The sequence below is a fragment of the Chelonoidis abingdonii genome, chromosome 10 (genome assembly GCF_003597395.2).
Source record: "Chelonoidis abingdonii isolate Lonesome George chromosome 10, CheloAbing_2.0, whole genome shotgun sequence".
Taxonomy (NCBI): Eukaryota; Metazoa; Chordata; order Testudines; family Testudinidae; genus Chelonoidis; species Chelonoidis abingdonii.
The window spans coordinates 50,020,486-50,030,404 of NC_133778.1; the positions used below are offsets into that span (position 1 = coordinate 50,020,486).

The 9,919-nt window shown below is 38.8% G+C and overlaps 1 protein-coding gene across 2 annotated transcripts in view; it reads right to left on the minus strand.

The window, feature by feature from the left end:
• Positions 1 to 9,919, minus strand: part of GPD2 (glycerol-3-phosphate dehydrogenase 2) — a 100,691-nt gene that overhangs the window by 63,332 nt on the left and 27,440 nt on the right. The gene's annotated exons all lie outside the window — the stretch shown is intronic.

A 9,919-nucleotide genomic window follows, 5' to 3' on the forward strand; every position in this document is an offset into this window, starting at 1 on the left:
ATGGAAAAAAAAAAAAATCAAGACAGTATTTGTGTCTATTCCTCAGTGGCATGCTGTGACATTTTCAGTTAGACATGCACGCAAAATGGCATCCTCCACAGAGCACGACCTCGCATATATGGAGCATATGAGGTCAGGCTGTGCAGAGGGTGCTTATTTTGTTCTACAAAATGGCACCTCCTTGCACGTTTGAGGGCCAGACAGATTCATCTCGCAGCACAGCCCATCCTGGAGCACATAAGGCACATCTTGTATCCACTAACGGCATGTCACTGATATTCCTTATAGAATAGGTATAGTTTAGTAAAAACTAATCAGAAAAAGGTGTCTTTATTCAAAGTCACTTTTAAATCTAATAGAAAATATTTTAGCAAATGCAAAAGGTAACAAACAGCATTAAAAGAGTTAAAGGTTAGTTTGCAGGAGTAGCCAAGTTGAGTTAAATGTATAGTTATTGAGGGATTAATAAAACAAGATACAGTATCAATACCAGAAGGGAGTACTGAAGATTTTATAATAAAAAGATATATCCTGAATAGGATTAGAACTCTGTACTTTTAGCATATAAAATACACATATAATCTACTAGGCTATAGTGTCATTGCAGAGCATCCAGCAGCCACTGGAGGAATTATTTTGCACCAGAGGGTAGTCATATTATTTCTGTTGCTTTCGTGGAACATTAAAATATTAATACATTTGTATTGTGGTGTACAGTACTGTGTACTGATCAAAGGCCCCAGTATGCTAGGTGATGTACAAACAGATAGGAAGACAATCCATCGATGTCCCAAAGAAAAAAAAAAAAGTTTAATTAAAAAAAGCTAACTGTAACGGTTGTAAAAGCTAATGTTTTCTCATTTTTATTATTAAAAATCAGCTGTGTACAGCCCCTTTTTCTAAACCTTAACCTACTTTGCTTTTATTTCTCAAATCATACAGTGTGCTAACTTTTTAGTGGTACACTATAACCATATGACAGTATTCATAGACCATTTCTGGTTTTCTTTTAATGGATTCCAGAATAATTTTCTCTAAAACAATCATTGTCTGATTTCTGTAATGATCCATCTCTCAGCTTGATGACCCTAGTGAAAGAGAAAGACAAACTTTCTAAGTCAATTAACCTAAATGTGCAGCAGGCTTAGGTTTTTGTTTATTTGGGGTTTTGTTTTGTTTTAAATTTAAAAACTGACCATCTCCTAAAGACTTTACTTGGAGGTAAGAGGTTTGGTTAATCAGTTTAAACAGATGTCTGAAAGCCCTTGTAATTACGGGTATCCTAAAATCCTACTATTGGTTGTGCACTTCATAATCTATATAACGAGTACCATCATAATGGGTTGTAATTCACCTCTGCTATGTAGTATATTAATTACTTTACATACAATGAACTGTAGCCAGGTATTATAATTATTCCAAAATTAATTAAGATGCAAGGCCACAAGAGAAATCGTGCCTGCTCTCTTGTACTGCTGTCTTTCTTCCCTCTCACATTCTTATTCACCATCAACCTTCAATGCTGCACACAATTGGGTAGTGGGTCACTCTCCAAACTATTGTTTTCAAGCTCTGAAGGGGCTGACAATCTTTTTCGTAATAGAATCATCACTTGCGGTGCAGGAAATGGATTTTGAGGACAAAACACCAAATCAAAGCATGTGCAAATAATCAGTATGTCTGGGTGCTTGAAGGCAAGGAGGATAGTTTTGTGGGTAAGGTACTGGAGTGAGTTAGAACACCTGTTTTCTATTCCCAGCTCTGGCGCAGACCTCATATGGTCTTGGGCAAGTCATTTAAGTAAACATTCAGAAGTATCCACTAATCTTGAGTGTCTCAATTTTTGGGTGTCCAAACAGACAATTGATTCTCAGAGGTGCTGATATCTGCAGGTCCCATTGATCTAAAACACAATTTTGCAAGCCCAACACCCCAGGAAATAAGAATATTTCAAGCTGGGTACCCAAATTTAGTGGTCACTTTTAGAAATTTGGGCCTCTGGAGTATCTCCATTTCTTCACCGATAAAATGGGGGTAACACTTCCTTCCCTCACACAGACATTGATTGCAAGGCTCAATTCATAATGTAGAAGTACTTTACAAATGTGTAAGAGTGAGATTTTGTGTAAAGCCTTTAAGCCAGTGATTCTCAACCTGGGGTACGCAGAGGTCTTCCAGTGGGTACATCAACTCATCTCAATATTGGCCTAGTTTTACAACAAGCTACATAAAAAAGCACAAGAAAAGTCAGTACAAACTAAGATTTCATACAGACAATGACTTGTTTATACCGCTCTATATACTATACAATGAAATGTAAGAACAACATTTGTATTCCAAATTTATTTATTTTATAATTATACAGTAAAAATGAGAAAGCAATTTTTCAGTAATAGTGTGCTATGACACTTATTTTTTAATCTGATTTTGTTAGCAAGTGAGGTGAAACTTCGGGGTACGAAAGACAAATCAGACTCCTGAAAAGGGTACAGCAGTGTGGAAATGTTGAGAGCCACTGGTCTAAGCGGTGCAGCCAGACCACACAGTCCAAAGGGAGGAGGGCTAAATTAGTTTTAAGCCATCTTTTCACCCTCTCGAATCTGATCCTAGGCTGCTCCAGGAGCTGAAGAAGCCCCCACTTCAACTAAGTTACTGCAGCCTCCTTTGGTTGCCCTATGGGCTGCAGGGCTGCCTGGAATTTCTGTAGCGCTGCATGATGTGGCTCTACCCCAACGTGCCGCTCCCACATTGCAATACTTCATTACAGTCCTCTGCAAGTAACCTTACAGCTGCCTACCACAGTGCCTATGTCGGGAAAATCCTTCCTTGTCACAACCAGGCTTTTAAGGCCCCCTTTATACCACTCCAGCCTTCCACCTAGTGCAAAGGGAGTGGGAAATGGATGCAGATTTCAGCCTGTTATATTATATTTTGCAAACTGAAAGCTATTCAGTTTCCAATATTTGAATTGCTATATTTTTTGCACACTGAATAAAAGATAGTAGAAATAAACAGGAAAGTAATAGTTTATAAAGTGAGGTGACAACACTTATTTCTTCAGCAAGTGAAGTGTCAGAACTTAGAAACAGTAAATTTGTTGACTCAGTACTGGAGTAGCTTCCGAAAAATCACACCTCCCTATCAGCTGAACATGCTCAGCCTGATACTTCATTAAAGTTCTATTTATATAAATGATCATCCTAAGTAAAAAGATAGGAAACAGCTAGCTAAACACATGCACAATTCAGCAGCAAATGCATTCAGTCTACCAAAGCTGAATCTGAAAGACTACTACTACTATTTCTACATCACCAGAGGATGTACATGTCACTGAAATGGGCCATTTTCATTACCACTACAAACCATTCTTTTTCTCTCCTGCTGATAATAGCTCACCTTAACTGATCACTCTCCTTATAGTGTGTATGGTAACACCCACTGTCTCATGTTCTCTGTGTGTATATATATCTTCCTACTGTATCCTCCACTGCATGCATCTGAAGAAGTGAGCTGTAGCTCACGAAAGCTCATGCTGAAATAAATCCCTTAGTCTCTAAGGTGCCACAAGTACTCCTGTGCTTTTTGTGGATACAGACTAACACAGCTGCTACTCTAAAGCCAGTGTAGTCAACACTATGCTACTTCCTCTCCCCTTCCACACACTCTCAGCTCTCTCAGCCAGGCCACAGCACTTTGTGCTCTGGCTATCATGGGCTGGAATAATTGTCCCTAGAGGTAGTTTGACCTGTCATAAATTAGAGCAGTCCTGTGGGGACAGGTTTGGCCCCAATAAGCCCCAGGACTGGGAGCAAAAGACTTGTAAGCACCTTTGTTTCTCCATCCCCAGCTTCAGCTCATCTTTAGCACCACTGAGGTTCAAGTACATAATCCCTCCTTCAATATACTTACAAACTAAATTAGGCAAATGTACAAATGAAAGGGGTATCAAAAGTAATGTCATTTTGTTTAGGTCGGACTTTGCTTTTTGGTTTTAGAGGGCTTTATACAATTTTAATTAATTTTTAACATTGTAAAACACCATGATTTTGTTTTTATAATAAACTTATGTTTACGGGGGAACAGGAGTAAATGATTAGCAGTGGAGGCAAATACATAATTAAGACTCCCTATCGTCTCTCTCAATCTGCTGAAGAACATGTATGTCACAAAACTGTCTATAGTAATGTCTACACTTCATTCAGAAGTGTGACTGCAGCAAAAGTAGACATACCAAAGCTATCTTGATTTTGCTAGCTCAAGCAAAAACAGCAGTGAAGCCAAGGTAGCATGGGCTGTACCAGCCCACTCCGGATTCCAAGTATGTACTCAAGCAGTCACCTATATTGCCGCAGCTTCACTGAAACTGTAACTTGAGCTAGAGAGATCAAAAGTCAACTACTCCTCTTAGTGCAGCGCAGACATACCTTATAAGTTTCTGCAGGATGTAAAAGGACAAAAGAACTGATTAATACAAATGGGTGCAGCTAGTACTGAAACTGATTAAAGTGAACAAGGAGGAAATTTAGGAAACTCTAATGATGATTAGCCTAACAGATTATGCAATATTCTTCCAAGAGAAATGGTTGAAGCCTACAGATATTTAGAATTCGATTGGGCAATGTTCTGAAGTATATGCATATAGTAGGGAACAATCCTGCAATGGAGTGTAGTCTAGTAGATCTAACTAGTCTTCGCCCTCTAACAGCTCAACACATGTTACTTGAGTTTAGGTTAAGTTACAAAATACTATCTTCTTACCACCATTGCAGAGCAGCTGCTCTTGTCTATTATGCTACTTTTCCACCCCTTTCTACTTGCTGAGATGCTTTGTATCTGACTTTCCTCAATGCCCTATAATCTATATAGTTATAAGTGACAATAGCATGACAATTTCACCATGTAGACCACGCCTGTGACCTCCACACATGAAGGCACATCTTTTTTAAATGCACTGAATTACACAAATTGCTCAATTTTAGAAAATAGCTTCATTGTCTCCTGCTCTATTGCCTGTGAATTATAGCTGTTAGAGACATCTTTAATCCCCAGTCCTGATAAGCAGGGTTCCCTGAGAACCAACCAAATGGTGCAGTTTTCTGAAGTGGCCAATCAGCTCTGCAGTAAATAGAAATGACTCAGAGCAAGGCCTCCCTACAAAACTTTGACAGAAAAATAAATAAATAAAAAAGGCACATGACATATTTTCATGATCTGAAGGACAGTTAAAATACAATGGTATTTTAAATATGTTAAGCTTTACGCATATCAACCTTCAGTGTCCCTTTAACAAAGAGTTTATTGTTCTGTGCAATACATCCCTGTGGGTGTAAAACTAAATAATGGTTTACACGACATCCCCAAGGTGAACTAGTGACTAGATCAAAGCCCGATCTACAGCCTTCCATGGTTTATGAACTTTGGATAGCCTCCACTCAAAATGATTAGATCACTTTCTCCCTATGTTTAAACCTCTATTAGACTTGCAAATTTTTTTTAAATGTTCTTTAAATGTTCTACACATTTGTCACTACTGGTGCAACAGAAAACAAGATCTAATAATTAGTGTCTACTGCTGAAAGAAGTGCGTATTTAAAGACCACAGGCAATTAACAATCAGGTTGTCCTGTAATCATGTACAGTATTAATTTGAGCATAGTGCGTAGGGTTTCATGCAAATTACTTAATACATAAGAGAATGAAAGAGGCTGCTGCTGTATTATGCAAGTCAATCAATGGAGTAGTTAGATTAAAGTAAAATTGCTTCATCTTCTATTTATTATAATTAAGGAGGTACTAACCATATTTGTATACCTCCTCTAAGTCAAGTAAAAATTAATAAGCCTTTTTCACGACCTAATTTTGAGAAATTACAATGGCCTATTTCAACCTAAAGTATTTCCCCTGCTTTTACATTACAAACTGCTTTTAACTAGCCACTTGCTACACACAAACACAAATCAGATCAATACATTTTAAATAAAAGCAATGTGAATTGTAACTGTGCAAACAAATTTTCACCAGTTTGATTTTTTTTAATATGACATTTTTCTTTAAAACCAAATCTTTCCGGGGGGGGGGGGGGGGGGGGGGAGCATGGAAGGGGACAAATTCCTGGCCTCTGGTTCCGTTTCTGATACAATGCTATTCCACAGTACCTTTAATGAACTACTAGGATTCACTGAAGCTTTTTTTTTTTTTTTTTTTTTAAATACACAAAGCAGAACTGGGAGTGCGGAATACCTCACTTAGACATGTGTCATTGAAATTTTAGCAGCAAGCTTCACTTCGCTCTAGCTGAAGTCTACTACCCACTGAATTTTATTGTATGTAGGGTTCAGTTCTGTAGCTATCCTCCATACAAGACAAAAAGTTATCTGTAATTCTGACTTGAGTCCTCAATTCAGCAAGGCACTTAAGCATATGCTTATCTTTTAATGGGACTACTCACATGCTTAAAGTTAAGCACTGAAGTGATTTGCTGAAATGGGGCCACAGAATGACAGATGAACCAAATTGCATGGATGGTTGAATAAGTCAGAAGTGTGTCCATTTCTAGCTATCCACTACTATTTATGTCTCTACAGTACATGCAACTTTGTTTTATTTTTTTAATTCAAAAATTCCCCCTCATTAAATTAGTTCTATACAATAGACAAGGTAAAAACCTTTTAACGGGTTTTTCCAAGATAATTATCACCCTCTCTTCAGCAAAAGAGTTCTGTCAATTTCAACACATTCAGCTGGACATAATATTGCCAGAAAAACAAGACTCAGCACTCAAAGAGGGACAGTCAGTGTGTACAACTGAATATTTTCACAGCTATACCCAGGTAAAAGAACAGATCCTTTGGTATAGAATCCTAAACAGATACCATATTAGTGTACATACAGCACAGTGCCTCGTGCACTCAAAATTGATAGTGATTTATCTTGCTGTCAATTAAATGGGAGACCGAAGGAAAGCTGCATACAGGGATTCCGTCTGCAATGATGTGATTCGTTTGGCAGCAAACAAGTGTGATCACCAAAATAAGCAATTGCAGTTTATATCTACAGTTTCTCAGGGAAGAGTTCCTTGAATGGTTTTGACTATATTCTTTGGGAGAACAAAATTTAGTTTGGCAGCCTGAAATAAATCTTGAAGTTCTAAAGTGATCTAGTAATTGTAAAGTAAGCATTTCTGATAATAATTTGTCCTGGATTATCTCTAGGTAGGTTTACACTAAACTCATGGCCATCATTTGTTAAGAGTAAGATTTTTTTTTTTAAATCTATTTCCCTTTCAAAGCAAAATATTCATCCTATTAGCCCCATCCAGATTCACATACCCTTATAGTGTAATAGTCATTGTTTATTACACATCAACCTCTGTGCCAGCTCGACAGAGGATGCAAGTTTATTACAGGGCCTTGCTCTTTAACGCAAGCTGCAGAAACTAATGCTTTTAGCTCTGGGGTCCTTGGTGCAACCCCAGTGTACTGGCCAAAATGGCAGACATCCCAATAGCAGAAAGAACTGCTTTAAAGGAAGGAAATGTTACTTCCTTTAAAGCAGAGAGAGTGAGCCAGCCACAAGGAAGGAAAATCTAGTCAATATCCTCAATACAGGCCACATGATAATCTGTGGTTCCCTTTGTGATGGTCAGCAACACAGTTACAAGGTTAGCTGCAACTCTAGCTCCATTCTGGTCTCTGAGTACACTCCCCCCACCCCCAGGTGTCAGGCTTCATGCATCTCCCTCTCCTAGGGTGGAATTCTGCAATTCTCCAACTCTCAGACTGGCCCCTAGGCTACAGAACGTAGAGTATCACCTGTGGATAACCAGTGGGTGCAGCTGAGTTCAACACCAGCAGTTCTTCCTTTCAGGAGTCTATGCCCAGTGGTGAATACAGTGACCAGAAGCGTTCTGGTCACAAAGTATTGTTTCATTCTAATAGCAGGGAACAACATAAAATGGGGGGGGGCGGGATTTTTAAAAAACAAAACAAACAGTCTACATGCATATCTATCTTACCTATAAAAGCACACCTATAGGACCCCATTCATTGACAATATCCCAGGCAGGCCTAACTAGTTGATTTATATTGATTAGTTTTTAACTGTAAGCTGAAAATGGAACCCCCTTAAGAAGGCTACATGCAGAATAATAAAATGTCATTTATCAAGAGCATCTTGAAACAAAAAGATTGTGCACATATTTGAACTGACATACTGCACACCATTTCCATTCAACAGAATTAAAGGTAGAGAAATTTGACTCTCAGTCCTGGGTCTCAGTTCCTGGGCTTTTGGCCCTGCTTCTCCAAACAAGTTTGGTAGGCTGCACAGGAGGTCGAGCCAGTATCCTCTGAGCCAATGGCTCTCCCACTGTCCAGTAATAACCTTTAAGTGTTTACTTGGTGTGCCTTATCTTGAGCCAGTCTCCTCCCTCTTGTTTTCTCACAGCCTGCTATTAAACTAAATCAATATTCATACAGGAAATATCCTAGTGACCAATATTCAGAAGTTATTACAAAGCAGCTCCAAGTCCATGAGTTAAGCCAGGTGATTAATGTGTCTTTTGCTGCACAAAATCAATGTATATACAGGGATGGTTTGAAAAAGGAGAAGGAACAACTTGCAGCAGCTTTTGGTGCAATATTCCCAGGGCCACAGGTATTCTGTGATACTACAGCCACAGAATTTACTCCTAATACCATTCTTAGCTGGGTAATCTGAGGGGGGAGGGTTAAGTTATTTTTCTTATTGCCCATACTTGGGAAGAAAACCTTGAAAACATGACCACCACATAAACCACCAAAGAATTTTCTTCCCGAGTCTGTAGGCAGTCTGTAAACATAGTTGAGCTGTGTTAACTGCCTCATTCATGTTGACTCTGAAACCTAATTAAATGCCAAAATAAACTATCATTGCTGATCATTTTAGCAGAAACAAGCAGCTAAGGTGCTCATTCAAGAATTCAAAACTTCCTCCCACAACTTCGAGTTCCAAAAGCCCCAAATCTCCCCAACCCAGCTGCCAAAGCCTCCAGCTTCCACCTGATAATTTCTATGGTGCAGCTGTGTGATTTCAATACAAAAATCTGAAACACTGAATGTGGAAAACAATGTAAAATGAATTAAATTTTGTATCAAAATTAACAAGAGCTTCTGTACTGATTGTGTTATTTCTTTTCATATTAAAGACTTCAATTTGTTCATGTTCAGCTTGATGCTGGCTGCAGCAGACATTTCAGTTTGTCCCACCAGAGTGCCACAGACTCCAGAGACCTTGCCACAGCACAGAGGTACAACTTGCCACAGAGTAAATGAAGTCATGCTTACAGATAAGGGGAAATTCATACGCATATTAATTTAGGTTTTCTGTCTGTGTGATAAATTCCATTTTTTAAAAAGCCACAGACTTACTACAGTGTGTAGCCAATTAGTGTGCATCTTGGGGCAACATATTTTTCTGGCTCTTGTAAATGGGAAGATCCTTCACCCTAGCATATATTTGATTGGCAGGCATTATTAAAGAGAGGACAGTTGTGCTGTGGGATATGCTCACAGCTTAGATATGTCAACACTGTAAATGAGCTGTTCTCCATTGTGTCAATCCCTCCAGTTATGTCCCACCTGCTGCCCTCCATTGGGTGTTCAAGGCAGTAATTTTTAAGAACATCGCAGAACAAATCTGCGAGTTACTATAAACACAGAAGCATGAGAAATTATATATGTTGTTCACTTACCAGACTCCTTGCTTTTTAATATAACTAATAAACAAAGGCTCACAGCACTGGCTACCAGGCTAAGGAGATACACTAGAGAAGCAGAGGCCAAAAAAGTAAATGCCCTGTTCTCCAAAGAACCATCCAAGGTGTACTCCCAACTGCAGTGCAACAACACAATAACAGCAGAGCCACCAGCAGCAGAAACTG